The sequence below is a fragment of the Papio anubis genome, chromosome 15 (assembly GCF_008728515.1).
Source record: "Papio anubis isolate 15944 chromosome 15, Panubis1.0, whole genome shotgun sequence".
NCBI classification, from domain to species: Eukaryota; Metazoa; Chordata; class Mammalia; order Primates; family Cercopithecidae; genus Papio; species Papio anubis.
The window spans coordinates 45,709,204-45,715,828 of record NC_044990.1 but is presented as its reverse complement, the minus strand read 5'-3'; positions in this window follow the sequence as shown (position 1 = coordinate 45,715,828).

Sequence of the window (6,625 nt, the reverse complement as noted above, 5' to 3'; positions counted from 1 at the left end):
TTCTGAAAAGTCAAAAGAATACATTGCACTTTGGTGCTTTATGATCTACAATTGATAAAAATATCCAGGCTTGGTTTGCACTCCAGTTGGCGACATATATTCTCACTTTTAGCTATATTTTGCAATGAAATGCTAGATAGCAGTTGGATATAATTTTTCCATAATAGAAATAGCAAAACATCTTCCCTGTTAGCCCATAACAAACAATATTCATATCAAAATGAACCTATTTAATGAAAAGTGGAGCTGCTTTTACACACTTTTATAGCAGTTTGATCATATTTTGGCATAATCAGCACTGAAGTAAATCTAGTATATGTCTCTACGGAAAGTGTTAAAGCTGAATAAAAAATTGCAGAGATCCAGTTTTCTCATGCACAATTTTTAAAACGATGTGCAAAATTATACAGAACTATGCTGCTTAGGCATTTCCTTAATGAATTGGAGTGAATGATAGTGCTTTCTTATAAACAAACAGGCACATAGAAACAGTAAAGAGGAAAGGAGAATTGAGAAAATTGCATTATGCTAATCCCAAGAAACTAATTCTTGTGATGTAGTACAAGAAAAGTCTATATCCCATTCACTTTACATAAGAAATATACTGCAGAGACCATTCAGAAGTTACTATTACTTCAGAGTACATTCAGCAAGTCAACGTTATATGCATTCACTATTTTTTTTTTTTTTTTTTACAATAAGGGTTGTATGGGTGCTGTCAGAGTTCCAAAACTCCATCAGTATTTTTGGAAAAAGCAATTTGATTTTTAAAAAAATGTAACATTGGGGACTTACAATTGTGGCCTCATCTATAGGATAGTAAACAGAGGAGTATACTTAAATAAAATAAAAAGACATTTTTATTCAAATTTTTATACTTCTTGTTACAAAATTTAATTTTAAATATTAGTGTTATATGCACTCCTAATGGAAAATAACTCATATAAGTAGCCTGACAATATTAATTTTGTTAAAAGAAATGTATTATTACTTAGTGAGATATTCCTCTGAAGAAACTTACAGTGCTTGATTTTAAATATATTACCTTTATATTTCTGTGGAACCACCATAGTGAGTTTATTTCTTTCTGTGTCTTCTGTGAATATTTTATTTAATAATTGAAATGGTTTTGCATTCAAATGCATGCCAATTATGACATTTTTTGTTTGATATAATTAATATTGATTGTCTGTATAAAATTCATGCTTATTCAGATAGCAAAAATACTCGTCTTATTGGTTGTAGCAGAAAGGCATGTTCAATTCAATTGATAATTTTTATTAAGTTATTTAAAAAACAATATGTTTGATTTGAAGAGGACTTCGTAATCAAAAATATTTAAAGAATCAGGTGTAAAGTCAAGAACCAGACTCAATCATCAAATGTGACCTGTGCTTTTATAATTTCGCTTGCCAAATGCTCTCAGAATCACATTAGAAAAGAGAGTCTAACATATGATAACCATGTGTAAAGTGAACATTTGGCAGATATGCTTGTTTTTTAATCCCAATTTTTTCATTAGGATAGTATTATGAAATGTGTTCTATGTTTTGAGGTGATTGTTTATTCATATTGACATGGTTTGGCTGCATCCCCACTCAAATCTCAACTTGAATTGTATCTCTCAGAATTCCCATGTGTTGTGGGAGAAACCCAGTGGGAGGTAATTGAATCATGAGGGCCAGTCTTTCCCATGCTACTCGCATGATAGTGAATAATTCTCATGAGATCTGATGGTTTTATCAGGGGTTTCTGCTCTCACTTCTTCCTCATTTTCTCTTGCTGCCACCATGTAAGAAGTGCATTTTGCCTCCCGCAATGATTCTGAGGCCTCCTCAGCCATGTGGAAATGTAAGTCCAATTAAATCTCTTTTTCTTCCCAGTCTGGAGTATATCTTTATCAGCAGCATGAAAAGGCACTAATACAGTACATTGGTACCAGTAGAGTGAGGCATTCATGAAAAGATACCCAAAAACGTGGAAGTGACTTTGGAATTGGGTAATAGGCAGAGGTTAATCCTTAAGACCACAGGAAAAATATCTCCAGGCAGTGTCAGAGACCTTCATGTCAGCCTCTCCCAGTGCAGGTCCAGAGGCCCAGGGCTGGGAAAAATGGATTTGTGGGCTGGGCCCAGGGTCCCCATGCTGTGTGCAGCCTAGGTACTTGGTGCCCTGTGTCCCAGCCACTCCAGCCATGGTTGAAAGGAGCAAACATACAGCTCAGTCTGTGGTTTCAGAGGGTGAAAGCCCCAAGCCTTGGCAGCTTCCATGTGGTGTTCAGCCCGTGGTGCACAGAGGTTAAGGACTAAGGCTTGGGAACCTCAGCCGAGATTTCAGAAGATGTATGGAAATACCAGGAATCCCAGGCAAAAGTTTGCTGCAGGGAGAAGGCCCTTATGGAGAACTTCTGCTGGGGCAGTATGGAAGAGAAATGTGGGTTCAGAGCCCCCAGAGAGAGTCTCTACTGGGGCACTGCCTAGTGGAGCTGCGAGAAGAGGGTCACCGTCCTGCACACCCCAGAATGGTAGATTCATTGACAGCTTTCACTGTGCTCCTGAAAAAACTGCAGACACTCAATGCCAGTCCATAAAAGCAGCCAGGAGGGAGGCTGTACCCTGCAAAGCCAGAGAGGCGGAGGTGCCCAAGACCATGGGAACCCACCTCTTGCATTAGCATGACCTGGATGTGAGACCTGGTGTCAAGGGAGATCATTTTGGAGCTTTAAAATTTAACTGTCCTGATAGATTTCAGACTTGCGTGGTCCTGTAACCCCTTTGTTTTGGCCAATTTCTTCCATTTGGAATGGCTGTATTTACCCAATACCTATATCCCCATTGTATCTAGGAAGTAACTAGCTTGCTTTTGATTTTATAGGCTCATAGGTGAAAGGGACTTGCCTTGTCTCAGATGAGACTTTGGACTATGGACTTTTGGGTTAGTGCTGAAATGAGTTAAGAGTCTAGGGGAATGTCGAGAAGACGCAATTGGTTTTGAAATGTGAGGACGTGAAATTTGGAGGGGCCAGGGGCAGAATTATATGCTTTGACTGTGTCCTCACCCAAATCTCAACTTGAGTTGTATCTTCCAGAATTCCCATGTGTTGTGGGAGAGACCCAGAGGGAGGTAGTTGAATCATGGGATCTGGTCTTACCTGTGTCATTCTCCTGTTAATAAATAAGTCTCACGAGACCTGATGGGTTTATCAGGGGTTCCATTTTTTGCTTCTTCCTCATTTTCTCTTGCCACTACCATATAAGAAGAGCTTTTTGCCTCCCACCATGATTCTGAGGCCTCCCCAGCCATGTAGTACTGTAAGTCTAATTAAACCTCTTTTTCTTCCCAGTCTCAGGTATGTCTTTATTGGCAGCATGAAAACAGAAAAATACACATATAGAATGCTAAGGTTACATCCTATAGAACCGGATATATTTATTAGAACCGTCCCCAGTCTAATTAGAAATATGTGAGCCTGAGATAGTTGCAAAGCCTGACAATACATCAACATATTTATCTTTGAAATCAGGATAATAATAAAAAATTTCTAATAGGATTTCTTAAAGTGTGATTTTCAAAAGGTTAAAAATTATGACTCTCATTCAAATATAAAATTAACACTTGTCAAAGTTTTTCCGTGACTCATTACTTAATGATGGACCCAGTAGCATGTTATGAGTAGCTTAAAGAAGATTTGAGAATACATATACATATATATATATACACACACACACATATCTAGAGATAAACACAGTATTTGATGAGTTACTGAATTAAATGTGAAACTGGCTAATGTCCAACAAGGCTATAAACCATAATATACTGCTCAGGAGACGGGTGCACCAAAATCTCACAAATCATCACTAAAGAACTTATTCATGTAAACAAATACCAGCTGTTCCCCTAAAACCTATGGAAATAAAAAGTTAAATAAATAAATACATAAAAATTAAAAATAAAACATAATACTATTAATTATCTCTTTCACTGGACAGATAGGTATCACATCTCAACCAGACAGAATTCTACAGGTTAAACACTACCTGCAGAAGGTTGAAAATCACTCAGTAAATAAAGCCAGCACTGCCCTGAAAACTACACAGTAAACTCATTTCCCTATAGCCAAGCTGTGAACATTTTTGTTTTGACAGTTTTCCTTCTTATGGTCACAGTCTCCAAAGATTATTCTTCATCACATAAAAAGCTGGTCTTATTAGATTTGGCTTGATTATTATGATAGATAAAGCAACAGTGTCACTGAACTTAATATGCCTTCTTGAATTTGTGCTGCAAATTACACTCAAACAGTTTTGACAACTAATACTGCCAAATGTTTACTCTCTGTGTATAAGTTCAAAGGAAATCACAGATTGTCTTCCAAACACTGACTTATTCTAAGATTCCTGGAACTGGGAAGCAAAGCCCATGATACACTATCTTTCAGATTTCCAAATTACATACTTGTATAAATTTGTCTCAAATTGAGAATCTTCCAGTTTTCTTAAGGTCTTCAACTTACTAGATAGTGAATTTCTTACCTCCTGTGAGACTCACTTTGTAATCCATGTAACAAGTTAATTTTAGATTTATGGAGTTTTTCTCCAAATATATAAACTTGATCTCTATCTCTTAATATGAGCTTGAATACCTGATTAAACAATATTTTTTCTCAAACTTAAAACTTCAATTATGGCCTTGGATGAACTATTGGTTTGTTCAATTATATCCTAATAAGATGAAAAATAGTCATATTTCATATATGTAAGTAAAGGATTACAAATAAAAAACCTCAACAAAATTTTGTTTTTATCTTTGAGGAGATACTAAAAATTAGATATTAATTTAAAATAATTTATTTCAGCTTAAAAAAGAATAATCTGCTAAACTGTGTGTTAGAAAGTAGTTGAAAAGAGAGAAAGAGCTTTGTATACTAACTTAAAATAAAACATTAAAAATAATGAAAACAATATTCCAAAATTTCACCTCTAGCCACGATGGAAAATCTTTGTGGTAATTTGTTACACCAACGATAGAAAACTAATATAAGTCTCGCAAATTAAGGTACAGAACTTACCTTCCCATATTAAGTAATTATAAGTCCAAACAAAAAGTTTTACAAAAGCTTTTAGGACATGAACAAATGGCCGCTAAGGACATTGATCTCTAAGTAAAAGAAAAACAAGGTAACTCCTGCATGTTCCACCAATGAGTTTCCAGGCTTAGCAAAATAGAATTCAGGTTGAGCCTTGTGGTCTCCCTGTCTTGGAGAGATGAAGTTGCATGTTCAAAAGGATGAAGCCAACCAGTATCTCAATGCCAAGTATTGAACAGAGGAGAGTTGCACAGAGTCAGAGCTCTGAAGAAATGCAGAGGATGTCCCTGAAGTCTTCTCAGTGGTGATTAGCCTATGAGTATAAGGATGGGGAAAAACACACAGAAAGAGAGAAGATAAAACAATTTCTGGAGCTCCTAAAGAGGTAGGGATATTCATTTTCCCAACTGCTCTATGGTTAAACTTCATAATATACAGCACTTGAGAAGAATATTCAATAGTAGGGACAAATTAGCCCTAATTTAAAGTTTGCTCTGGTTCCACTTTAAAGCTTAAAAGCTTCTCTTGAAAGTATGAAACTATTTCCAAGAAAAATAACTGCATCTAAGCACAAAGTTCAAAATCATTTGAAGAAATACAACAACACAAATCTTCGCTCAAAAATAGAGAGTTCAGAATGCCCATCATCTATTACCCAGGTATGAAAAGAAGTGGAAAAACATGACCAATGATGAAAAAAAAATTAGTCAAAAGAAAGAGATTCAGATATTGATTAGCTAATAAATGTCTACTTCATATGCTCAATAAGTTAGCAGGAAGCATGAGCATATTAAGAAAGATATGGGAACATATAAAAATACCCAAATCAAACTCATAGAAATTAAAAACACAAGATCTGAGATGAAAAATACACTGAAGAGGCTAACAGTAGAAGGAAATGTTATTGTTACAAGCTGCTTTTAAAATTATTACCATTAATTCCTGCCTCTTGACATTCATAACAATGTGGAAAGTCTTATCCTTAAGTAACTTACTTTTAAGACAAGATGCAGCAATGTTGAGAGGCTATCATTTATGTGTTAGAAGACTGTGACTTTCTTCAAGCTAGATTATTCTCCATTGCCTTCTCTGCTTTCTATGCATTGATAAAGCAAGCAGTTGTGGTGCACAGGCCCACATGGCAAGAAGCTGAGTGTAGTCTCTGGTGAACAGCCAGTTGGAGACTGAGGCTGATGACTAACAGACCTCTAGGAACTTAACTCCACCCACAACTATGTGAGATTGAAAGCAGATCCTTCCCACATTAAGCCTTCATGTGAGACCACTGACCTTGTGAACATCTGGATTTCAGGCTTGGGAGAGATCATAAAGCAACAGACCCATTTATTCCGTGCCCACGGCTCCTAACCACAGAACATATGAAATAATAAATGTAGCTTATTTTTAACTGCTAGTTTGTGATAATTTCTTATGCAGCAATGGTAACATAACTAGAAACTTGATATAATTAGAAATTTGCACAATTGTAACACATTTCATAGTTTATTTTCAGACCTAGGTCTTGTAATAGAAGAATTT